Source organism: Equus caballus, chromosome 16 (genome assembly GCF_041296265.1).
Source record: "Equus caballus isolate H_3958 breed thoroughbred chromosome 16, TB-T2T, whole genome shotgun sequence".
Lineage (NCBI taxonomy): Eukaryota > Metazoa > Chordata > Mammalia > Perissodactyla > Equidae > Equus > Equus caballus.
Window position 1 is genome coordinate 13803634 of NC_091699.1, and position 26145 is coordinate 13829778.

General features: G+C 46.1%; 1 long non-coding RNA gene across 1 annotated transcript; it reads left to right on the forward strand.

The window, feature by feature from the left end:
- The first annotated feature begins 12061 nt into the window (after positions 1-12061).
- LOC138918114 (uncharacterized) lies at positions 12062-16493 on the forward strand. Its single transcript, XR_011427103.1, has 3 exons — positions 12062-12448; positions 13330-13692; positions 14131-16493. It is a non-coding gene; the product is annotated as an uncharacterized lncRNA (long non-coding RNA).
- The last annotated feature ends 9652 nt before the right edge of the window (positions 16494-26145 follow it).

Genomic DNA, 26145 nt, shown 5'->3' on the forward strand with positions numbered 1-26145 from the left:
GACCGTTTCCTCAACCCTAACCCCTGGGAACCACTAATCTGTTCTCTGTAACTATAATTTTGCCATTTTGAGAATGTTATATAAATTGAATCATGCAATATGTGACCTGCTGAGATTGGCTTTTTTCCCACTCCATATAATGTCTTTGAGATCTATCTGAGCTGTTGCGTGTGTCAATAGTTCATTTCCTTTTATTGCTGAACAGTATCCTGTGGTGTGGATGCATTGACGTTTGTTTAACCATTCACCTATTGAAGGACATTCTGCCTGCTGTTGTGAACATTTGTGTACAGGATTTTGTGTGGACACAAGTTCTCGTTCTCTGGGACTAATGCCCAGGAGTGTGACTGCTGAGTTGTACTGTAGTTTTAGAAGAAACTGCCAAACTATCTTCTGGAGGAACAGGGCATTGTACTTTCCATGGGCAAAGTATGAGAGATCCAGTTTCTCTGTATCCTCACCAGCATTTGATATTATCAGTATTTTTTCATTTTAATTGTTACAATAAGTGTGTAGTGATTTTCATCATGATCTGAATTTGCTTTCCCCTAATGGCTAATAATACTGAACATCTTTTCATGTGTTTATTTGCCATCCATATATCCTCTTTGGTGAAACGTCAGTTCATGTCTTTTGCCCATTTTTAAATTTGATTGCTTGTTTTTCTTTTTTTAATGTGGAGTTTTGAGAATTCCTTATGCATTTGGGACATGAGTCCTTTGCTGGGTATTTGATTAGCAAATACCTTTTCCTGATCTGTTGATTTCCTTTTCGTCCTCTTAACAAGATTTTGCAGAGCAACAGTTTTAAATTTTGATGAAGTTCAATGCACTGATTTTTTCTTTTACGGGTCATGCTTTTGGTGTCATATTTAAGAACTACTCACCAAGCCAAGGCTTTCTCCTAGGTTTTCTTCCATCAGTTTTATAGTCTACATTTAAACCTGTGATCCACTTTTGCGTAAGGTGTGTGGTGTAGGCCTAGGCCCGTGTTTTGCCTGTGCAGATCCACTTACTCCAGCGCCGCTTGTTGAGAAGACCAGCCTGCCTCCACTGAAGGCCTTTTTGCACATTTGTCAAAAATCAGTTGGCTCTACTTGTGTGGGTCCACTCTGAGCTCTCTGTTCTGTTCTGCTGATTTATGTGTCCATCTCTCCGCCAGGGACCACACAGTCTTGATCACTGCAGCTGTATGGAAGGGCTTCATCTGATATGAAATAGCCACTCTGCTTTCTTTTGCTTAACGTCTGCATAATGTATCTTTTCCGTCCTTTTACTTTAATCCTTCCTACGTCTTTAAGGGAATTTCTTGTAGACAGCGTGTAGTGGGGTCATGTTTTTATCCACTCTGCCAATCTCTCTCTTAATTTACATTCAGTGCAATGCCATTTACATTTAATATAATTAATTATTGACATTTAAGGTCTTAAGTCTGCCATTTGGTTTTTTATTTGTTCCCTCTGTTTTTAATTTCTCGATTTCTTTTTCCTGTCTTCTTGTGGGTTACTTGAACAGTTGTTAGAATTCCATTTTGATTTACCTATGGTGCCTGTGCATATCTCTTTGGATAGATTTTTAGTGGTTGCTATAGATGTTACATTATACACGCATAACTTATCGTAGCCTCCTGATGTTGACATTTTACCAGTTTGGGTACAGAAACCTCATCTCTCTTTACAGTCCCTTGTCCTCCCTTGTTTATGATGTAATGGTCTTAAACATTTCCTCTCCGTGCACTGAGCACTACATCAGACAATGTTACAGGTTTTACTTCAACCACGTAACATCTTTTAGAAACCTCAAGAAGAGAAGGAACGTTTACTGTGTTTACCCATATTTTTACTCTTTCTGTTTTCCTTCCTGGTGTTCCTAATTTCCTTCTTTTATCATTTCTTTTCTCTTTCGAGAACTTCCTTTAGCCATTCTTTTAGGCTAAGTCTGCTGGTAACAATTTCTCTTAGTTTTCTTTTATCTGAGAATGTCTTGATTTTCCCTTTGTTTCTCAAGGATAATTTTGCTGGGTATAGGATCCTGGGTCAAGAGTTCTGTTCTTTCCGTGCTTTGAAAAATGTGCTACTTCCTGCTGCCCTCTGGTTTCTGATGAGAAACCCACTGCCTTTTAGATTGTTCTCTTATGGGTAAGGTGTCATATTTCTCTCCCTGCCTTCAGGATTTTTCTCTTTGTCTTTAGTTTTCAGAGGTTTAATTGTGCTGTGTCTTGGTGTGGCTATCTTTGAGTCTATCCGGTTTGGAATTTGTTCAGCTTCTTGAATCTGTAGGTGTATGTTTTTCCAAACGTGGGGATTTTTCAGCCATTATTTGTTTGAATCCTTTTTCAGCCTCACCCTCCTTCTCCTCTCTTTCTGGGACTTTGATGACATGAATGTTAGATCTTTTTTATGGTCTGATAGGTCCTACAGGCTCTGCTCATTTTTTTTCAATTTATTTTCCCTCTGTTGGTCAGATACAGCAATGTCTATTGCTCTATCTTCAAGTTCATGGGTTGTTTCCTCTCTCTACTCCATTCTGCTGTTGAGAAGATCCATAGAGATTTTTAAAATTTCAGTTATGTATTTTTCAGTTCTAAAATTTCCATTTTCTTCTTCTCTCTGTCTTCTATTTCTTCGTTGAGATTTCTATTTTTTTTGCTGAAACTTACTCTTTTTTAAATTTGTTTCAAGTGTGTCCATAATTCTTGTTGAAGCATTTTTGCAATGGCTGCTTTAAAATCCTTGTGAGCTCATTCTAACATCTGTGTCATCTTGGTGTTGGCGTCTGTTATGGTCTTTCTCATTCAGATTGATATTTTTCTGGTTCTATAATGAGGAGTAATTTTTGGTTGTATCTGAGACATTTTGTGCACTGTTATGAGTCTTCGGACCTTACGTGAACACTGTGTTAGCTGGGCTCCTCAGACACCTCACTGTTGGAGGAAGGAAGAGTCATCTCTAACACTGGCCGGTGGGACTGGAAGTCTGGGTTTTCAAATAGGCCTCCACTGACACCCCAAGGCTGATGTCTTGCTTCTGCTGTTTCCCACTAGCTTCTGCTGACGTGATATGGCTGTGAGGGCGAGGGACGCTTGTGACTGCCCCTCACATGGCCTCCACTGAAAGTGTGGGGGAGTAGGCAGTGGTGGAAATTAGGCTTCCACTTGGCCTCTTCCAACACCACCCAGAGGGAGGAGGAGAGGCACCCTGTCACACCGGGTGGGATAATGTCCTGGCTCCCTACCCAACCCTTGCAGTTAGGAATGGGATGGGGCCATGGTTTTTCCATGTGGGAGTCAGACGGCTTGGCTGGAGTAGGGCGGTTATTATCTGACAGTGTTCTGTCTGGCTGGGGGTTCTCTCCGGTCCTCCGGCTACAGAAATCAGGCTTCTTCAAGGACTGTTAAATTTCTGCACCCACTGTTGTTCCTACCAGCTTTTCCAGCACCCAGTCTGAGATCTACAAGACAAAAAGAAAGCTCAGGAAACCCACTGCCATGTTGTTCCTTGAGTCCTGAGGTCTCTAGCTGGTCTGCTTTGTTCTCTCTGACCCTAAGAGTCTCCTCCCTGTTTTATGTATGAAACAGAGCTTTTAGATGTACTTAGAGAGAGGCATAGGCAGAATTGCACCTACTCCATCTGTCCTGTGTGGAGATTTTAATTATTAATTCATTTATTTACTTGTCATAGTTCTATTCAGATTTCTATTTTTTCTTTAATTAGTTTTGGTAATTTGTGCCTTTTGTTAATTTGTCCCTTTCCTCTAAACTGTCTAATTCATTGGCACAAAATTGTTCATAATGCTCCCTCATAGTCCTCTTAGTTATTGCAGGCTGGGTAGGAATAGCCCCTCTTTCATTCCTGATTCTGTTTCCACCTTTTTTTCCTCAGTCAGTCTGGCTGAAGGTTTGTCAGTTTTGTTGATCTTTTCAAAGATCCAAATTTTAGTTTCATTGATTTTTCTCTGTTTGCCTGTATTCTACTTAGTTGATTCTGCTCTCATCATTTTTATTTTCTTTCTTCTGCTTATTTTGCATTTAGCATGCTCTTCCTTTTCTAGTTTCTTAAGATGGAACTTAGGTTATTGATTTGAGATCTTTATGCTTCCCTGATACAGTGTTTAAAGCTTTAAGTGTCCCTGTGAGCATCGGTGTAACTGCATCCCATTAATTTTGATGTGTTTCGATTTTGTCTTAACTCAGGTCAAATATTCTCTGACTTTCTTTGTTATTTCTTCTTTAGCTCATGGGTTATTTAGAAGTGTGTCATTAACATCCAAATAGTTGGAGATTCCCCAGATTTCTTACTGTGGTTGATTTCTCACTTAATTTCTTTGTGGTTGAAGAACATACTTTGTATAATTTTTATTTTTAAAAATGTATCAAGACTTGATTTGTGATGTAACATGTAGTCTGTCCTGAAGAATATTCCCTGAAGATTGTGTGTTCTGCTGTGCTGGGTGCAGAGCTCGACGGATGTCTGTTAGGTCTGGTTGGTGTACAGTGTTGTTTTAGCGCTCTGTTTCCTTTCTGATCTTCTTCCTGGCTGTTCTGTCCATTATTGAAAGCAGGTGTTGAAGTCCAACTGTCATTGCTCAATTTCTATTTCTTTATTTCTTTTAATTCTCCTTTGTGTGTTTTAGGGTTCTACTGTTAGGTGCAAATGTGTTTTTAATTGTTATGTCTTCTTGATGGATTGACCCTTCTACCTTTATTTAAATGTTCTTTTTCTCTAGTAACAAGTTTTGTCTCCAACTATTTTTGTTGAATTGTCTGTTTTTTCTTTCAATTTCATCAGTTTTTGCTTCATGTATGTTGAAGCAACATTGTATTGAGGCTTTTATTAGGTACCTATATATTTATAATTGTTATGATAGATTTTCTGATGTATTTGACCATTTTATTATTCTGACATGTTCCTCTTTGTCTCTAGTAATATTTCTTGGCTTAAAGTCTATTTTTTCTGATATTAATATAGGCACTCTAGCTTTCTAAGATTGCTGTTTATATAGTATATATTTTTCCATCTTTTTGACTTCAACTTACTTGTGTCTTTGCATCTAAAGTTTGTCTCTTGTCCACAGTTTATAATTGGATCTACCTTTTTATCCAGCCTGACAATCTCTGCCTTTTGACTGGGATGTTTAAGCCATTCACATTTAATGTAATTATTAATATGGTTGGATTTGCATTTGTCAGTTTGCTATTTGTATTCTATATCCCCTGTCATTTTTGTTTCTCTCTTTCTCCTTGGCTGTTTCCCTTTGTGTTAAGTAAATATTTTTTAATGTACCACTTAAATTTTTCCTATAGATTATTTCCCTAAATCTTGAGTTATGTTCTTAATGCTTGCTCTAGGGATTTCAATATGCATCTTAACTTATAAGTATGTACTCCAAAACAGTACTAACTTAGTACTGGTAAAATACAAATTTTTTGCTCCAGTATAGTTCCATTACCATCCCTCTCCTTTGTGCTGATAGTTGTCTATATATTATATCCAGATATGTCATAAACCCAGCAATACAGAGTTATAATTATTGCTTTATGAAATATCATGTATTTTGAAGATGACAAAATAAGAAATGAGAACTATATGCTAATAGAGTCTTTTATATGAAATCATTAAAATCCATAGGAAGAAATGAAAAACACCTGTTGATTTTCATTTCTCCCTATGGATTTGAATTACTGCCTGGAGTCATTTCCTTTCAGCCTGGAAGACTTCTTTTAGAATTTCTTTTAAGGCAAGCCAGTCAGCAATGAATTATGTCAGTTTTTGCTTATCTGGGAATGTTTTCATTTTGCCTTAATTTTTTAAGGATAGTTTTGCTGTGTACAGTAATTTTGGTTGACAGCATTTTGCCTCCATCACAGAAGATGGCATCCACTGCCTTATGGTTTCCACTGTTTCTAATGAGAAGTCAGCCGTTGATTTCACGGTCGCTCCCTGCACAGAGTTGCTTATTTCTCTTGCTGATTTCAAGGTTTGGGCTTTCTCTTTAGCTTTCAGTAAAATGATGTGTCCATGTGTGGGTCTCTTTGTGTAGTTCAAACTTGAGATTTTTTTGAGCTCATTGGATGTGTGGTTTAATATTTTAAGTCAAATTTGGGAAGTTTTGGACATGATTTCTTAAAAAATTATTTTCCTTGCTCTTTCTCTGCTCCTTTGGGTGCTCCCATTGTGCAGATATTGGTGTGCTTGATATTGTCTCACAGGTCTCTGAGGCTCTCTTTATTTTTCTTAAATCATTTTTACTCTCAGTTCTTCAGATTAGATAATTTCTCCGTCTATCTTCAAGTTCACTAATTCTTTCTTTTGCCATCTCAAATCTGTGGTTGAACTCTTCCAGTAATTTTTTTTCTGTTTCAATTATTGTGCTCTTCATTTCATTTTTTTAAATGTAATTTCATTTTTATTCTTTTATATAATTTGTATCTCCTAGTCAATAATCTTTTTATTGATTCATTGTTGTCATACTTCCTTTTAGTTCTCTAAATATGGTTTCTTTAGTTATTTGAACATTTTATTAAAAGTTTCTTTGATGTATTTTTTCCTGTATCCAACATCCAGGGACATGCAGCAACAATGTCCATTGAGTACTCTTTTTCCTGAGCATGAGTCACACTTTACTATTTCTTTTCAAGTCTCATAATTTTATTGAAAATTGGACGTTTTAGATAATATGTTGTAGTAACTCTGGATTCTGATATTTTCACCCTGAAAGTTGTAATCATTCTGTCTGTTTAGTTGCTTGCCTGGCTAAAACTGTGAAATCTCTCTCCCCCACAGTGTGGCTGCTGCTGTCTGTGTCCAGTTTTTTGATTCTTGCTTTTACTTTTAAGTCTAACCTCTTATGGGTCATTCCTGCGTCTGTAATCCAATGACTGGATGGAGGTTGTGTTTAAACACTTTGAACCAGTAAGGCTTCCATCCTCTGATGTGTGTGAATGTAGGAGAGAGTACAATCAAAGTCAGAATGTTTTCAAGTCTGCCTGAGCTTTCACTTTCTTCTGGGAATTTTCATGCCTCTTATACAAGTGCACAGAGACTCAAGGTCAGCTGGGAGTGTGTGAATAGCTTGGGCCTTCTCTATTCTTTGCTTCACACGTGCAGCCTCAGCCAGGAATATCTTTGCCTCAGTAACAACCACAACTCAGGATAATAGAGCCATTGGCTCTCTCGGTTTTCCTAATGTGGGGATTCCCCACTTCCACCACCAATGCCCTTTGGCATGGGCATTGCCCACATTGACTGAGCCACCTTTAACCATGGCAGCCTAGCTGCTGGCTCTCAAGGCCTGACCCACCCTGGCAGAACCTCTGTGCCAGCTGAGTTGGGGAGACTGGAAACAGCCCAAGCCACAGCCTTCCACTGTTCTTATCTGAATCTCAGCAGTTTTTCAAGCATAAAAGCTTCTTGGATTTTGGGCATTGAATGGGGGTAGATTCCCTTAAAGGACCATGTGATTCTCTGCACTCCTGGCAGAAAGAATTCCATGTGATTTGGCTAGAAGTTCCCTCAGGCTCTCCCTTAGGACTGCAAATGCCATTTGTGTAGCCTTGGGACAGAAGTCGTAGTTGTGGAAACTGAGGCCCAGTGTGGAGACGGGAATTTCTGGGAACTAGGATCCTGGCTACTGCTCTCCCAGGCCAGTGACCACCCCAGCGCCAATTTCTCTGACCCTTGCGGTCTCTCACCTATGAGAAGAGCAGATTCCTCCTCTGGCATCCAGCTGGGGTGTGGGCCATGTCACGGCCCCTCCTGGCTCCACTCTGGCCACGCAGCTTTCTCTTTGATCCCTGCACATGTTGGGCTTGTCCAGCACCAGGGCCTTTGCACCTGCTCCTCCTGGGCTCAGTTCTCCACAGATCTCAGCTCGAACGCCGCCTGCTCAGGGGTGCTCCCTGACCTCCCAGTGTACACTGCATCTCCCTTGTTCTCCACCACAAGTCTGTTTTTCCTTTTTTTAAATCTCTAATCCCGACCCGCAGTTATTTAAATTATTTAGGCATTTGTTACTGGCTTGCCTCTCCCTTTATAACGGGAAGGTCCCCAAGCTCAGGGACCGGTATGTCCTTTGCACCTGAGTCCTCATGACGAGCTGGTGTGGAGACAGCAGACTCACTGATGAATATGGAGGAAAAGGAACAAAATGGAAGAACGAGTGAATGAGTGTCCATGACCTGCGAGCACCTTTATATGAAGCTGCTCTCCAGGGCGGGTCCCGATGTGGCCTGAGGACTGGGTGGGCCACTTGGGCCTCCACCTGCCGAGAGCATGGGAGACACATGTGCACGTGCAGAAACATGGGCTTTGTCCAATTGTCCTGAGGAGCTCTGCTGGGAGCCTACTATGTGCCAGGAGTGAACAAAACAGACGAGACTCCATGCTGCTCTGGGAGCACAGGATGCGTAAGTCCACTCTGTGATACCATTTAATATCTGAAATGATCACGGCTGTTAGAAATCAAACAGGGGAGGGGGACAGTGCTGCGGGGACCACTGCAGTGTAAGTTTAATTGCAACTTAATGCAATTCCATTATATACAACAAAATATTATTCCGTCATGAGAAAGAAGGAAATCCTGCCATTTGTGACAACATGAATGGACTTTGAGGACATTGCACTAAGTGAGAGAAGTCAGAGAAAGGCAAATACTATGTAATATCACTTATGTGGGGAATCTATAAAAGCCAGACTTGGAAAAGCAGAACGTAGAATGGTAGTTCCCAGGGGCCTGGGGGTGGGAGAGCTGGGGAGCTGCTGTTTAAGGGGACACACTTACAACCAGTAGGCAAATAAGTCCTGGAGATCTAACGCATGGCACAGTGATTATAGACAACAACACTGTAGTATAAATTTCCTATGGGGCTGGCCCTGGGGCCGAGCAGTTAAAGTGCTGCGTGCTCTGCTTTGGCAGCCAGGGTTCACGGGTTTGGATCCGAGGTGCAGACTTACACACTGCTCATCAGCCATGCTGTGGAGGCATCCTACGCACACAATAGAGGAAGATGGGCACAGATGTTAGCTCAGGGCCAGTCTTTCTCAAGGAAAAAAAAAGAGGGAGGTTGGCAGAAGATGTTAGTTCAGAGTGTATCTTCCTCACCAAAAAAAAAACACAAAAGACTTCAGATCTAAGAGACTAGATCTTAATTAACACAAAAAATAAAGGATAATTATGTGACATGATAGAGATGGTAGCTAAGGCTAGTGCAATAATCATATTGCAATATATAAACGTATCAAAGCAACATGTCACACACTTCAGACCTACACAATGTTACATGTCAACTATATCTCAATTTAAAAAAACACAAAATAACATATATATCGCCCAAAGGTTAGTTACATACAGATATAATAATATATAACACATTGTACATCATATTCATTCTAACATTATATAAAATACATTAAATTACGTTTATAAGTTATAATGTATACTATAGTATGTTATACGATACAATGTGAGTAATTATAATATATAGTTATAAGATATGATAAATGACACAATGATCCTATAGTACAGTACAGGGTATTTCACTTTCTGTCACATGTATAGTCATCTGAAATCCTGACCCCTGCAGGTGGGTTCGGGGCTGACTTCCCTGGGAAGGTGGGAAGTGCCTTTGGGGCTGCCCCGAGTCTAAGACGCCCTGGTCCCAGTCCCACAGCTGTCGATTCCCTGCTGACCACGTGGCTCCGAGACTTGGCGGGCTGCGGGAGACTTCCGGTGGTGGGGTGGAGGGAGCAGCGCTGGGTGAGCGCCTCCTGCGCGCGTCTCGTTCTCCCTCTGCAGACGGGGGCTTGGCTGACAGACTCCAGAGCAGGAGGCACTGCTCCTGTTAACTTTTTAAAAAAGTTATGGACATTAAACAAGTGCTCAGAACCCGAGAGCACGGCACGTCGTCACACAACAGGGCACCCTCTCGTACCTCTCACCCAGTGTCAGTTGGCAGCAAAATCTGTTCGTCTTGTTTTATATCCCAAAGTCCCAAATACTGTGTGTGTGTGCGCGTGCGCGTGTGTGTGTGTGTGCGCATGCATGCGTGTGAGTGTGTGTGTGTTGGGGCAGAGTCGTGGGGGAGGAGTTGCCTGGAATAATTTCAAGGAAATCCCAGACTTCACAGGTAAGGATTTTTAACCACCCAACCATCATTGTACCTAAAAAAATGGGCAATAATTCCTTAATATTTTCTAATTCAGACTGTATTCAATTGTTCTTGTTCATTTCAAGAGTGGTTTTTTTTTTTTTCTTCCCACAACTGGTTTAATCAAATCAGGATCCAGACAGGATCCACATATTATATTTGGTTTATAAGTCTCTTAAGTGTCTTCTAATTTATAACATATCCTCTCTTGATTTTCATGCCATTTATTTCTTGAACAACAATACATGCTTTAGAATGAATGAATGAACGAGTTAGTGAATGAATGACAGCTCATACCCATCCGTTCAGGGCATTTTTGTAGGAAAAGTGAGAGAGCAATGAATTCAACCTTAGACCTAGGAGGGTGTGTACAGTCTGTGGGGCTTGAATTTACTTATTGATTATTTTTTTCGGAAACCCTTATTTCCCGAAACTTGTCTAAGCAGCTGACCTCTGGCAGGAAATGTGGAAACAGCAGAGCTTTGCGTGAGCATCTGCAACCGCCGGTGCCGAGCAGGAGCTCTCGGAGAGGCTGGGCATTATTTATGGAGACATCCGAGTGACAGGGGGAACTTCTGGCCAGGAACTGCCTGTGGTGTCACATCCTTAACCTGGCTGACATCGGAACGCCCTGGGGGGAGCATTTCTTCAGGAAAGGATGGTGGGTCAGGAGCCCCCGTGGCGTCTTTTCAAAGCAGTAATGGAGATATCAGAAGGGCAATCTGTCAGGCGCAGACGCGGGTGAGAGCCGAGGCGGGCAGGTGGTGCGGAGAAGGACCACGCTCGGAACCAGATGTTACGTTTCCTGAAGATAGACATGTCAGGTCTTCGGGGCTGTCACGTGCCCAGTCATTAGCCCATCAGCCTAAGTGGAGCCCTGAGCTCTGACATCTCACTTAGCCGTGGCACCGAGCAGGGGACCCCTGTGCAGCCTGGGACCCAGGCCGGGGGGAAGGTAGGGCTGCAATGGCCAGTCCTAGCCACTTGGGGGAAACTGAGGCCCAGAGGCTTCTGCAGAAGGCACTGCAGAGGACGGTGGAGGTTCAGTGGCAGAGACTGGCTGGGCCAGGTTTCAGTTCAAGGACTGGAGAAGGACAGTCCCCTCCGTGAGCAGGGACCCGTGTGGGAGAGCTTCCTATGTCTGGTGCTTCCAGGCTCTCCTGAGTGGTCCTAGAGCTGCCGGGCCCCCCCCCCCCCGCCCCGGTTTTTGCCAGATCACAGGGCGCTTGTCCTTGGACTGACCCCTCTTTAAGCACACTCACTTTCTTCCACTTAAACAAGTGGAAACTTGATAGGCTACCTTAAAAACCCAGACAGAGAAACCCAGCATCACGTCCTATAAAGGAGGGAGGATGATAGAAAGAGACTCAATGACTTCTGAGTGATGGGGTGCATGGAGGCAAGCAGGTCGGCATGAGGACAACGAGCCCGAGATGTGTTTGATCGGTTAGTGTCGGCCGAGGCGGGGTTGCGTGTGCTGATGACCGCCAGGCACCAGACGAGACTCTCCCCAGAAGCCACTGGGGAAATGAAGATCTTGGAGACAGCCTGCTCCTATGTGACCCCAGCGTCACCTGACACCCAGGTCCCACCAACAGCGTCCTGTGGATGGGAAACTCTAAGAGCAGGGAGGAGGTCCAGGCCCAGCTGACAGGAGGGACTGGCTCAAGGTCACACAGCAGGACGCTGCTTCGGAAAGCCTCCTTGCTGGGAAGGCCACTCTGTTTCCCTGTGACCTGCTGGACTCTAGGTGACCACACGCCACTGCCACTGTCTGGCCGTGGCTCTGAGAGGCCTGCCTCTCCCTTTCCAGCCTCAGGGTTCTCCTCTGTCCAGTAGGAATGGGAACTCTCCCTCTCCCAGGTCGGCTGTGAGACTCCGCTAAGAGGACACCATTGGTTCCACAGAAGCTTACTGAACTCTACTCGTCTGGCACAAGGCAAATGCTCCGTCCCCTCTAAAAAGTGACTCTGTGGTCTGACAAGCACCAGGTCTCGTGGCTGTTCCACGCCGGCGCCTGCCCTGGGGCATCTCTCCCTGATCCGCTCCACGGGCCTTATAGAGCCATCAGCTGAGGAGGAATCGGGGGCTCCGAGACGTGGAGTCCTCTGCTCCGACCCCGGGAGCGGCTCTGGCCCGGGCGTGAGCCGGCGGCTCCCGGCCAGCACGACAGCGCTGAGACGCGGACCGGGAGGGGAGACCGGCCGAGCGTCCAGGCTGCCGGCTGGCAATTTCAGCTTCAGGTGGCTGGATTTGCAGCCCTGGGAGAACCGCAGAGCCGTCTCCGAGCCTCCTGGGGGAGAAGGTGTGTAATTATTTCGGGCAGATTGAATGCTTCTGACAAAGAGAAGGCGGGAGGAGGGAACAATTAGCCTTGCTTTGCAGGCCGCCGGTATTTCTCTTGCAACGAGCACTGCAGCCCGAGACGCTGTAATTAGGCCCGGGTAATAACAGGCTCGGTGTCTCCCGCACCCTGTCAGGGAGAAGAATCCATCTTCCTGGTAATTGCAGGGTTGGCCGTTTCTGAACGTCTCTTTCCGCTAGCCCGGGCCTTTCCCGGGGGGAGCTGGCAGGGCTCTCTCAGTGAACACTGCCTGGGCTGGGGTGCAGGGAGGGGTGGGGGCGACCGGGTCCTGAGGAGCCTCCCTCAGAGCTGAGCCAAGGGGCCTGCAGCCTCTGCCTGGATCACTGCCCAGCCTCCCAGTCCGTCCTCCCTGCTCCCCACCCTCCTGCAATCCATTCTCCGCAAGCAACCAGAAGGCATGCAGCTCAACTGGAAGGCATACCATGTCCCTCTTCTGCTTCACACCCTCCATGGCTCCCATCTTCCTCAGAGGCAGTGACAGAGTCCTCTGGATGGTCTGCAGGACTGCACCATCTGGCCGGTCTCCCCCATCTGCTTCTACCTTCCCCTCTTCACTCTGCTCCAGGCCCACTGGCCTGTTTCCTGAGCACATTCCCACCTCAGGGCCTTTGCACTTGCTGTTCCCTCCTCCTGGAAGCCTTTTCCTTCAAAGGCTCGCTCCCCCACCTCCTTCGGGTCCTGGCTCGGGTGCTCCCTCTCAAGGACATCCACTCCTTGGCCTCCAGCACTTCCTGTTCACCTGTCCTACCTTATTCTTCTCCTTAGCTTGGTGCCTTCTCTCTGGTCAGATCTTTTACTCATTACTCTCTGTTTTCCCACAGGCTGTCAGCTCCACCAGGCCAGAAGTCTGTGTCTGGCTGGCTCGCTGCTGTACCCCAGATGGCTGAAACAGCGCCTGTCCCACAGCAGGTGCCTCATAAATAGCACAGAGCTGTCCTGACTCACAGCCTGCGTGTCCTCTGCTTCAGGTGAAGTTCTGGTCATGGCTGAGGCTTCACCCAGAGGCCCTCTCCTCCAGGAAGTCTCCCTGGAGTGTCCCGTGGGCCACACCCTCTCCTGTCAAGGCCTGTCGAGGACGCTTGATCTGTTTCCACTCTGTCGCCACCTGTTCCTGAGTCGGTCACCGTGGACTCCTCCACAGCCCTCGGTCCCTAGGGACTGGCTGTGGCACTGGATCCTAGCAGGTGCCAAATAGACGTTTCCGAAGAAATGCAGGCGTGAAGGGGTGAATGGCTGGGGAGGTGGGGGAGCAAGGGAGAGGGAACCGTAACAGCTGCTAAAAGGGACGAGAGCGTCCCTCAGCCAGGCTGTGCGGTGCGGCCCGCCTGCACCTGCTCCCTCCATCTCAACATCCCCCCCGAGGCAGCCCTGGTCATCGTCAGGCCCACTTTACCAAACACGGGGGTTCTTTTAACCAATGGGGTCCATGCTGTCTTGTTAGCACACTCTTATTGGCAAAAAAAAAAAAAAAGAATGAGTATGGATATCCATTATCTGCCATCTATTTATTTATAAATTATATAATATATACACTAGTATTTATACACATGGTTGCACAAAAATAGAAATATTAAAGGGGCGGAGGAAGATAAAGAGATGTTTTTATGTGTTCTTCTTTCCAGAATGGATCTGCGTGACCTCTGGGGCTGCACATCCCGTTGTAGAACCCACTATGCCTAGATGAGCGAAGCAGTGAACGGGCGCATGCTCGTGAATCACAGCTTTCAAGAGCAGACGCTCTGCAACCAGATCATTCGGTTGCCTTCTTCACTTATTAGCTGTGTGTCCTCGGGCAAGTTGCTTAACCTCTCTGAGCCATATTTTTCTCATCTGTAAAGAGGAGATGGAAGCAGTCTTGACTTGAAAGGGCTGTGGTGAGGAGTCAATGAGATCACCCATGTAAAGTGCTGAAAGCAGGGCCTGGTACCTTGTCAGCTATGACTAGTGGGAAAATATTTCTTCCTGGAAATAAGGCTGAAACAGTGGCCAGAGTCAGAAAGTCAGACTGAGGACTCAGGAGAGAAAGTTTGTCGTCGACTCCCCTCTGCTGCGGGGCAGTGCTGGTGCAGGCTGGGGCTGAACCCCTCTTTGCAGCCAGCAGGCGATGAGAGTCGGTGGGGACTGGGCAGTCCGAGCCCTGCCTCCAGCTTGTGTATGACCAGAGGGGTTCCCCGTGCACACTGTGGGAGACCAGCATACCATGGGCTGGTTGGAGGCTTGGGTGGCTCAATGGGGCGGACGTGCTTTGCAGGCAGGAGGATGAAGAGGGCTCCCGAGCCGGAGCTGCAAACCCTGGCAGCTGCTGGCCAGGGACGTTGCCTGTCAGGGTCTCAACTCACTCGCCCTCTGCCCAATTGGCAGCTCCAGTTCCTCGCTTATGAGAATAATCTTTCCCCAACTAATCTATGGACGGACCACCTCACATTACCTAGCAGGTTCTATTTATACACGAATACTACCAGCACCCCTGGCCCGCCCCAGCCTGGTCCCATTGGAATCCCGGGGCTGGGACTCAGAATTCTGTCTTCATAACAAGTTTCCCCAGGACTCAACAGTACTGCCCATTTGGAAATGGTTGTGTACGGACCCACACTGCCTGCTTTCTCATTTTTAAGGGACTCGGAGTCTCTCTCTGCGAGGGGCTGTAGCGCAGTGGTCAGGGTCAGACAGGCCGAGGCCCAGTTTTCTTGTCTGTGAACAGGGACAGTAAGAGCGCTTGTTTTCCTCAAAAACGAAGACTGAATCCTTCAGTCGAGGCCTGGCCGGGAGGTGCTCAGTAAGTAGGAATCAGGATCATTGCTATAACAGTAATAATAAATAATAATAATTATTATTATTACTGATTGTCGTTGTTGTGTTAGATGCGAAATATTTCTTCCAGGAATTTAAGTTAATTTTAAAAACAGGAGTCTGAATGTTCTAGAAAAGAAACCCCTTATCCGTGAGATCAGAGCAAAGCACCCCGCAAGGCGGCCGCTGGTTGCGTTCAAGGGCCGCAAAGCCGAATGGAGCCCCTCCCGCATCTTTGTGCTCCCCTAAGTGGCGCGTGCTGTGCGGAGGTGCCCTGACCCCCTGATCACATCGTCTTTCTTTTCAATAAAAGAATGGCTGCAGAAACAACGTCAGCAGCTGAGAAAATAATACGGCAATATATTAAAACACAGGCTCTTCTTCAATGCGAACACATTTAAAAATTTTCACATGTGACGTTTTTTCTTTAATTACTTTAACATAAAAGACAGCAATGTCCCATATTTCACATAATATTAAGAAACAGTTTAAAAACTCTCTCATCAGTATTTAATGAAAATAAATTTATTGAAGGGTAGCAGTGACTACAAAATTATACTACCAAATCATACGTGGTGACTTTTGCATTGGCAATAATATTTGGAGAGTAAGTGGAGAAAATATCAAACAAGACTATGGGACATATTAAAATTACATTTTATCCAGCCTTTACCGTTTACTAAATCTTGTGTGTCTTAGAAGGTGTATTTGAGACCGTCATAAAGGTATTCACGAAAGTCACACTTCGAACGCCACACAGGCTCTGGCTTCGTTCGACGTCAGCGAAGTATCGATGGACACATCCAGGAGCTCTGGGTTTTCAGGCGTTTAATTGCCTACAGTCTTTCAGCTGAGGAGTCTGGCCTTGAAAACTTGTTTTTGGCCTTCATTAGCATGTTTATAAATAATTTTCAATTATGTGAAAGGGCATCCTGCTGTAGGCACCGTGATGAGAGTTGTCAATAATAAAATGAGGACACACCTAAGAAAAACTGGAACATACGACTACACATCGTAAGACACTCGAAGCAGACTTAAGGGTGGTTCGAAGTTTTTCCACATGACTTTTTAAATGCTTCGTGCAAAGCAGTCATTGCATTTGTAATGATCCTGACAGTGCCTTTGAAACTTTTCTTGTACTTTCGAAGCTAAAGTGATTGGAATAAAATTACAAAAGGATATTTAGCCCTTGAAATCTTGTTCTAATTAGTGTATTTACGAAATCGAACACTCAGGGAAAAGCGTGTTGAAAAATCAGCCTAAGACCAGGCATTTGGCCTCCTGGCTTTCCGAAAGTCAGTGGGCAGAGTTAGATGATGCAAGACATTTCTGTGACGTCATTAGAGAACATCAAAATTTTGGCCAAGGAAATTTGGGATGTGGGAAATATGAGTTTAAAAAGTTACTTTTCAGGTATTTCTTAGAAAGGCAATGAGATTGCTCTCTAGGTATCCATCCATGAGTCCACGACGTTCTGTGCATCCTTTTAACCGAGCGTCTTGTCTAACAGCTGTCTACATCTGTGAATCTGTTTGTCTTTTCCAATATTTTTAAAGGGTTCTAAATCCTTTAGGCCTTTAACTTGCTGGAGAAATACACATCCCAGATCTTCGCATCTTAAAGAAATCCAGGCAACCTCCTCTCTTCTCGAATGATCTTCAGAGGAGTTCAAACCCTGGACTAAGTAGGGTGAACTTGGCTGGCACGATATCCGTCGTGCTAACCTTCGCACGTGGTCCTCAGGCCCCCACCAGCAGGAGAATCGCTCGGCGAGCCCGACAGCTGCTGATGCGGGCGGTGTGGAGGCGGGGCAGGAGTCTGCGCTTCTCCCGGCGCTCTGGCGGTTCCGGTGCCAGAGGCCCACGGGCCACACTTTGAGAAACAGCTATTTGCAGCTCCTGTCTGTTTTCCCTTCAGTGCTAGGTGCATCACTGACAGGATGATTTATTACTTGTGGGTCGCTGGAATGAGACGCATACAAACATTTGTGGAATGTCCTCAATAGTATTTTCACGGAGGCCCATCACGAAACGAAAATATGCACACTAGTGCGGTAACGCTAGCGCCAGATTTTAATGAGCCCCCAGGCACGCCCGTCTTGACTACTGGGGTTTTATAACACATCCTGCCACCTGATAAGGCAGGCCCTTGACCCTTTCCAGGCATGTCCTGGCTCTTCTTGGTTCCATATAATTTTGTGTTATTTATTCTTTTTTTAAATTGATACATAATTCACATACAATAAAATTCATCATTTTAAAGTGTACAACTAGCAGTTTTTTAGTATATTCATAGGGTTGTGCATCCATCACCACTATATGCTTCCAGAATTTCATCGTCCCCAAAATGAACCCCGTACCCTTAGTGGTCACTTCCCATCGCCCCCTCCCCCTGGAAACCATTAGTCTACTTTCAGTCTCTAGGGATTTACCTCTTCTGGACATTTCTCGTCAATGGAATCATGCAATATGTGGCCTTTGTGTCCGGCTTCTTTTATTTAAAACAATGCTGTCAAGGTTCGTCCACGCTGTAGCGAATGTCAGCACTTCCTTCCTTTTCACGGCTGAGTAAAATTCCATTGTGCGGCTATATTACATTTGTTTATCTATTCATCAGTTGATGGAAATTTTGGGTTACTCCACCTTTTGGTTGCTGTGAATAGTGCTGTTACGAACATTCGTGTATGAGCTTTTGCGTGAATATATGTTTTCAATCCTCTTGGGTGTATACCCAGGAGTGGAATTGCTGGGTATTATGATAACTTACATTTAATTTTGTGAGGACCCTCCAAACTGTCTTCCATGGCAGCTGCACCACTTTACGTTCCCACCAGCAATGTATGAGGTTTTCAATTCCTCCACATCCTCACTAATATTCCTCATTGTCTGTCTCCTTTATTAAACCTGTCCCAGTGGGTGTGAAGTGGAATCTTACTGTGGTTTTGATTTACTTTACCTTATCACTAATGATGTTGAGCATCTCGTCAGGTGCTTATTGAACATCTGTACATCTTCTTGGGAGAAATGTCTGTTCAAGTCCTTTGCATATTTTTAATTGGGTTGTCTTCTTATTCTAAGAGTTCTTTCTATATTTTGAATACTAGCCCCTTATCAGATATATGATTTGCAAATATTTTACCCCATCCCCTGGAGTGTCTCTTCACTTTGTTGATGGTGTCCTTTGAAGCACAAAAATATTTAAATTTGATGAAACCCAATTTATCTATTTTATCTTTGGTTGCTCTGCTTTGGGTGTCATTAAGAAACCGCTGCCTAATCTAAAGTCATGAAGATTTACACCTATGTTTTCTTCCAAAGGTTTTATGGTTTCAGTTCTCATATTTATGTCTTTGATCCATTTTGAGTTAATATTTGTATATGGCGTGAGGTAGGGGTCCAAATTCATTCATTTGCTGTGGTTATCCGGTTTCTAGTACCATTTGTTGAAAAGACTATTATTTCTGCATTGAAGGTCTTGACATCTTTGTCAAAATCAATTGGTCACAGATACATGGGTTTATTTACGGCCTCTCAACTCTTTTCCTCTGGTCCATATGTCTACCCTGAGCCAGCACTATGCTGTCTTGATTACTGTAGCTTTGTGGAAAGTTTTGAATTGAGGAAGTGTGAATCCTCCAACTTTGCTTTTCCGAAGATTGTATTGGCTATTCTCGATTGGTCCCTTGCGTTTCCACAAAGATTTTAGGATCAGCCCATCAATTTCTGTAAAAATAGCAGTTGAAATTTTTTTTCTTTTGCTGAGGAAGTTTCTCCCTGAGCTAACATCTGTCACCAATCTGCCTCTATTTCGTAAGTGGGTCACCGCCACAGCATGGCCCCAACGAGTGGTGTAGGTCTTGAACCCAGGCTGCCATGTGGAGCACATCGAAATTAACCACTAGGCCATGGGGCTGGCCCAGCAGCAGCTGAAATTTTGATTGGGGTTCACTGAATCTGTAGGTTATTTTGGGGAGTATTGTAATCTTCCCATTATTAAGCTTTCCCATCTAGGAACATGGGATCATTTTCCATTTATTTAGATCTTTGTTTCAACAATGTCTTTTAGTTTTTGGTATACGAGCCCTGCACTTCTTTTGTTAAATTTATTCCTAAGTATTTTATTCTTTTTGATACTATTGTAAATGGAATTGTTTTCTTTCCTCTTTGGATTGCCTATTGCTAGTGTACAGAAGGCAACTTATTTTTGTATATTGATTTTATTTCCCTTGATGCCAAACCCATTTATTATTTCTAAAGGTTTTTGTGCGTGTGGACCATATAAATTTGTAATCAGCTTGTCAATGTCCCCAAAGAAACCTGTTGAGATTGTGACTGGGATTGTATTGAAACTATAGCCAATTTGGGGTTGAACTGACATCTTTGCAATATTTAAATTTTGTTATCCATTTTCTTTCCATTTATTTAGGCAATCTTTAATACTTTCCAGTTCCGTCTTAATTTCCTGTGTCCAAGTCTTGCACATCTATTCTTGGATTTATTCCTAGGTAGTTTGTATTGCAATTTTTTCTTGATATTATAAATGTATCTTCAAAGAATAAAGCTTTGACATTTTTTTGTTGGTATATAAAATACAATTAACTTTCATGTATTGATCTTATAGTCAGTCACCTTGATAAACTCTCCCATTGTGTTTAGTAATTTTTCTATGGGTTCTTTGAATTCCTATTAATCAAGTATTAAAATTAGTGTAATTCTGGGCATTTGAGGACTGACAAAAGGGAAAGAGCCAAAGCTGATATATATATATTTTTTAAAGATTTTATTTTTTCCTTTTTCTCCCCAAAGCCCCCCCAGTACATAGTTGTATATTCTTCGTTGTGGGTCCTTCTAGTTGTGGCATGTGGGACGCTGCCTCAGTGTGCTTTGATGAGCGGTGCCATGTCCACGCCCAGGATTCGAACCAATGAAACACTGGGCCGCCTGCTGTGGAGCGCGCGAACCTAACCACTCAACAACGGGGCCAGCCCCCAAAAGCTGATATTTTTAAGTAAAACGTTGTTTGTTGGCTGATGGTGTCACACTGAGCCTCAAACACAGCAACCCGTGCGATGCCGTGGCCCTGCGACTGACCCCCCATCGCTCTTGGTTCTCCTACTGATCACGGACTTGGATGTAAGTCACTGGGTGAAAGGCTTCTCTTCACTGTGGCTGAGACGGAGCCCACAGAGGGCTGGACAGGGAGAGTGACGCATTAGTGTCCCCGCGTCTCTCCAGTTACAGTTGCAGGAGGACAGCACACGGTGTCAGACAGGAAGCATCATGGCACCATGCAGCAGGGTTTCATTTCCTGTCTGCCCTTAAGCAGGGAAAGACGCGTCCTCGATGCTGGTGCAGACACCTGTCTTCAGGTGCAGAGATTTCAGGGGCCGCAGCCCACAGCCACGGGTGACTCTGAGTGAGGAGACGTCATCCTCCACCCCGCAAGCCAAGACTTAGGGCACCTGAGTCTGGAATCAGGGCCTGGACGCGGGAAGCGTGTGGAGCCACTGCCTGGCACAGCTCCAGGGCACACCATCCTCGCGCATTCCAAGGTGGCCGTCGCTTCCTCTGGGCGCAGCACTGTGCTGAGTTCTGTGCGCCAGCGCCCGCTGAATCCCCCCACGCCCTCCGCCTGCTTGTTACCCCTGTTTGTACGATGAGGAAACCGAAGTTTCAAAGATGGCGGAAGTGGGTCAAAGTCGCCCGCTGGTAGGTGGCAGAGCAGGGGCAGATCCCGGGCCTCAGCTCTCCTGGCTGTGTTGCCTGTGCCTTCCCAGCCTGGAACAGAGACTGGGAAACGACACACGCTCCCGAGAGGAGAAAGAGAGTGAATCTGCCCTGATTCCCTCAGAGTTTCCGGGGCTTGGCTCTTTCTACTTATCGGTCCTTCCAAGAAATCACTGTTAAGTTGTTTATTTTAATGTGCGTACTTTTCTTAGGCTCTCTCAGAGGGGCTGTTATTCCCTCGGTGAAGATGTCACGTATGTAAGCTGGAGGCCAGGGCTGGAAGGCCTCTCTATCTTCATAGCCATGCGGGGCGGGGTGTGAGGCTGAGGCTGTGAACGTCACTGGGAGGATAAAGGACCTGTTCTCACCGAGACACGTGTGAGACAAACCAGCTCCTGCTTATTGAAAGTTCACTACATGTCAAGGATCACTAGTATTTAAAATGCAATAGGCCTTTGAATCCTCACAACAACCCTATAGTTGTGAGGACTTCCACTTTATGGAGCAGGAGACCGAGGCTCAGAGAGGGTGTGTCCCTGCCTGAGGCTGAGCCGGAACCGAACTTGGACACACGCATCCTGCCCTCTTAACCTCTCATGCGGGTACTTACTGTGTGACTCTGTGTTGCCTGAATCCTCCTCTTCATCGCCAACAGGCCAACCAGTGAAAATATCACTGATGGTAAGACGCACCTGTATTTCACGTACACTTGAGAAAGAAAAATTCTGCAAGTTAAACTTGGACACACTGTTTTGTTATTATTTTGAATTTTTATTTGATTGTTATTGAAGGAGCTCTTTAGACATAGAGTTTATAATTTATTAGTCTTGTGCATAAAAAATTATCCAAAATTATTCCAAACAGCCAGACTCCGAATGTGAACAAGTCTTAGGACTAACTTAACCAATTCATTTCTGTGTTTTCCGGACCTCTGACATGCAGCACTTCCCAAAAGAGTGTCCACGGGCCTCTCTGGGGCTTTCTTCCAAGCCTCTGACACCCTGTCTGATAGTTTTGATGCTGGTGTTTTCTCGCTTGGCGCGGGGTCCACAATCCCGCCTTATCAGCAACAGGAAGTGACAGCTTCGTCTATTCCTGTGGATCTGCTCTTTGGGGGCTTGGTAAGGCATTCGGTGGTTGCTGTGAAAGAAAATACGGCTATTTCTTCTGATACACATTTGCTTTACTAACGTCACCTTTCTACGCTGTTCCCAGGCCTTTTTGCAGACACAGTAACTTTTCAGTTCGATGCCAAGTCAGAGCGTAACCTTCTTGAAGATAGTTTAAGAGGCCATTAAATGTAACACGTGTCATTCCAACACTGCACCGACCCCAGCAGAGTGATGACAAACGGGCAGCCGTGACCAGGCTCACACAAGCAGAGGCCGTGACTGCTGCACCCCGGCTGCCACCTGGTGACCGGCATGGTGACCTGCTCCCCCTTCTCGGAGATGTGCGAGCTCCCTGAGGGCAGCAGTGTGCCTCCTTTCTGTGCCCCCGGGGCCCGGGCCAGGGAAGTGTTTTTTGCATAAATAGGGGAATTGAGTAAGGCACCCTGCAACTGGGGACAGTGATGATATAGAAGGATTCAGGAAAACACTAAAAAGCTGATGTAAGAACGCAAATCACAGAATGCTGGGGCCAGGTAGCTCAGGAGCAAAGTGCCCACTTGGCCAGAAGTAGACCCTGAGAGTCACAGCTTCATGTCTCGGGAAACAGCGGGTCATGGATGATGGAACATCAGCCCTGAGAGGCTCTGAGAGACCTTGTTCAACCCCAACAGCCAGTTTATGGAGGAGCCGAGACTCACACCCGAGGGTCCTGGCTGCACCTGGCTGCCGCCCTCGCTGCCTCCTGCAGTATGCATTGTGCTGTGCGGCACGGAGCCCCCTGACACTCGAGGTTCACGGGGAGAAGCAGGCAACCTGGACCCTAGACCCTGCTCCACCTCCAGCAGTAGAAAATCACAGGCTACGAGACAGCCAGCCTTTGCAAGCTTTGTCGGGTAACCCTCACCCCACCTGGACGTTTCATGGGTGAGGAAACTGAGGCTCGTCCATCACCGCCTTTGGGAAGCCTCTCCTTCCTCCAAACACCCTCCATGCCCCTCACCACTTGCCACTCTGTTAGCGCTTCGCCCCTTTCTCTGCCATCATGGATGAGCTACTTGTGTCTGGGTTTGCCTCCCTGACCATGTGACAACCTTCAGCAAAGGTGCCATCTCCTTAGAGTGGCCCCCTGATCTGGTGGAAGGTGGGTTGACTCTGAACCACTTATATCGCTGTGGGATAGCGGGAAAGTTACTTATAGTATCTGTGCCTCAGTTTCCCCTGTCTGTAAAAGGGAGATGATAATAATAGTACTTACCCCCCTCTGTGGTTGAGAGGCTTAAATGAGACCAGGAATGTGCAAGTGTCTGGAGAGCATCTGACCCATGGTAAGTTCTCAGCAAGTATTGGGTGTGAGTTGTCGTCGTCATCCTCATCACCTCCAGGCTTTCTCCACGGTGTGAGGCAGACACGTGTGAATCAAATGAATTCGTGTCTGTCTAGTGGGCAGACACCTCTACAGCACTATCACCCTCTTCTGCCAAGCGCCCCATCTTCCTTTGTGAATTCACTCCTCTCAGTGCTTAACCCCCATGGCCCTGGTGGGCTCCACCCCAGCCCCAGAGCCCTGGCCCATGTCAATCTGCGCATCACTTCCCCACCACATGATTGGCTCAGGATTATCACATGACTGAGTGCTGGCCAATCAGAAATAACGACTGAATTCGGGGTCTTTGAGCTGTTTTGTCCCCAGGGACCTCAAGCTGGAAAAGTGGAGCATTCCCATCTCTGCCTCGCTCTCTTCACCCCAACAGAGAGCCTGCCCCAGCAAAGAACCAGCTCAGGGGGTAGAGCCCAGCAAGGACGTGGGAGAACTCAGGACCAGTGACGGAAGTTGACCCCTGCATTAAGCTTCACCTGAAGGCAGATCTACTCTTCGCCTTTTTTAATTAGTGAGAAAAAAATCCCCTTTTTGCTTAAGCCAGCTTGGGTTAGGCACCTGAAAGGTCCTAAATAATAGACATTCTAAGCCTGTGTGACATACAAATTGACATATATTTCTAACTGCATTTTTAAAAGAACTTATTCCACAAATGTGAAATAGTGCAGTCAGTCTAAGATGGCGAGACTCCTGGCCTTTGCCTCACTTCTACAGACAAATGCCCGGCTCTGCACCTCCCTCTGGAAGCTGGCTACCTGCGTCCCCTGCATCCTGCGTGTGGGCTGCGCTGCAACCAAGCTGTCTTGTGCCAACACTGCCACCCTGTGGCCAAGGGGTGTCTGACTTGGTGTCCTCCTCGCACCTTTCTTCGCGTCGGAGCAGGGAATTATGTCGCTTCACTTTGCTTCTCTCTTTGTGTCTATTTTTATTTACAATCATCACAGCTCAATTCAGGCAGTTTCCTTCTGACCCACACATGTCGCCCTTCTCCTTTGCCTTTCTGTGCCATTTCTTGGCCAATCCCTCCTGGAAGTCATCCCCTCCAGTCCCTGCCTCCCCCTACCCTGTCCCCTGTTTCTCTATGCATTTGTGTGTCTCCCCTCGCCCCCACCGACCCCTGCTCTCCTCCTTACTCCCAGGGGCCTTTAGAACGTCAGTGGTGTCGCGGAGCTGTGATTTGGGTTAGGGGCTGGCTCCTCCTGCCCCAACCCTGTGCCCACCCCGACCTGCTCCACAGACAGTGACGCCCTGAGGACTGGTTAACCTTCCAGGGCTGCCCTCCGGCACTAACAGAGGCCGATGCAGAGGAGGCCCTGAAAGTGTTTTTCAAGGGAACACACCCCAGGACTCGCTTCTGGGCTCTGCCTGACGCGCATAGTGAGCCTTGCTCTGGCCGAGGCCCCACGGCTCGGAGCTCAGACCCACCGCCCTGCTTTCAAACGAATGTGTCGCAATGGTTCCCTTCCTTTCCTGGAATCAAATTCATAGAAAATATTACCTACTTGCAACCCATAATTTAAGCAAGTCAATATAATGCCCTAGTTGTGATATTAAAGGAAATAAAAGGCAAATAATTTGTAACAAAATAATACATATTTCATTACATGAATGCTTGGGCAGGGCAACACCGGAGGAGAGGACAAAGCTGTCAGATGATTGTGTCTATTTATAAACAACATGTTTAGATTTAAGAGAAATAAGACACTCATTGACTGAATAATGCAAGACTTTGAATGAAGGCTAAAACACACATTTACACATGCCCTGTGCACAGCAGCGGCCAGTGGGAACGGGGCCTGCAGGTGAGGATCTCAGGACGAGCAGTCCTGGGAAAGCCCCGGGAGACAGGCGGCACGGCCCTCCCTCGGCTCACACGGGGCTCCGTCCCCAGCTAGCTCACAAGTACTGAAACACCTTGTGAAAAATAATAAAGCCACTCTGTGTTTAAATGCAAAACAGTGAGAGTCTCGACTCTGGCATTCACGATGAAGGCTGCCGGCCATGCTTCCAGGTGGGAGGCCCAGCTTCCATGATCCCATCTGCTAAAAGGGAGTACTTCACCCCCGACTGCTGGGATGAGCACGAACACCCCGTAAAAGTCCACGGTGCCCCGGGGGGGAAAACTCCCTTTGAGGAGCCCTAGTTTAGAAAAGAGTCTACCGGCCCTGGGTCAACCGCTCCCTGGGCCTCGGTCTTCTCCTCTGTTAAGTGGGGCTTTTTGATGCTAGATAAGATGGTGCGTTTTCCATGGCAGGAGCGCCCTCTTTCTCTTCCCTGTAGGCCTTGGTCAGGCCGCAAATCCCCCATCCTTCCTCTCACTCAAGGAAGCTGGGCTTCCTCGTGTGCTTCCAGAAGCTTCTGTGGGTTGGCCTTGCATTGCATTGGAGCTCCCTTGCCCTTCTACAACCTGTGCCATCCAGAAGCCTCTATTGGACTCTGATGCCGTCACTCAAACATTGCTTGAGCACCTGCTGTGTGCACTGAGAGGCTTGGGAGGGTATGAAAGGAGTCACAGACTGGGCTCAGATCTGAGGCTCAGCACAAGCCCTGTGCTGTCTGAAGGCAGCAGAGAGGGCTTCCTGAAGGAGGGGGCACCTGAGAAGGGCCCTGAGATTGGGGAGGGTTTGGACA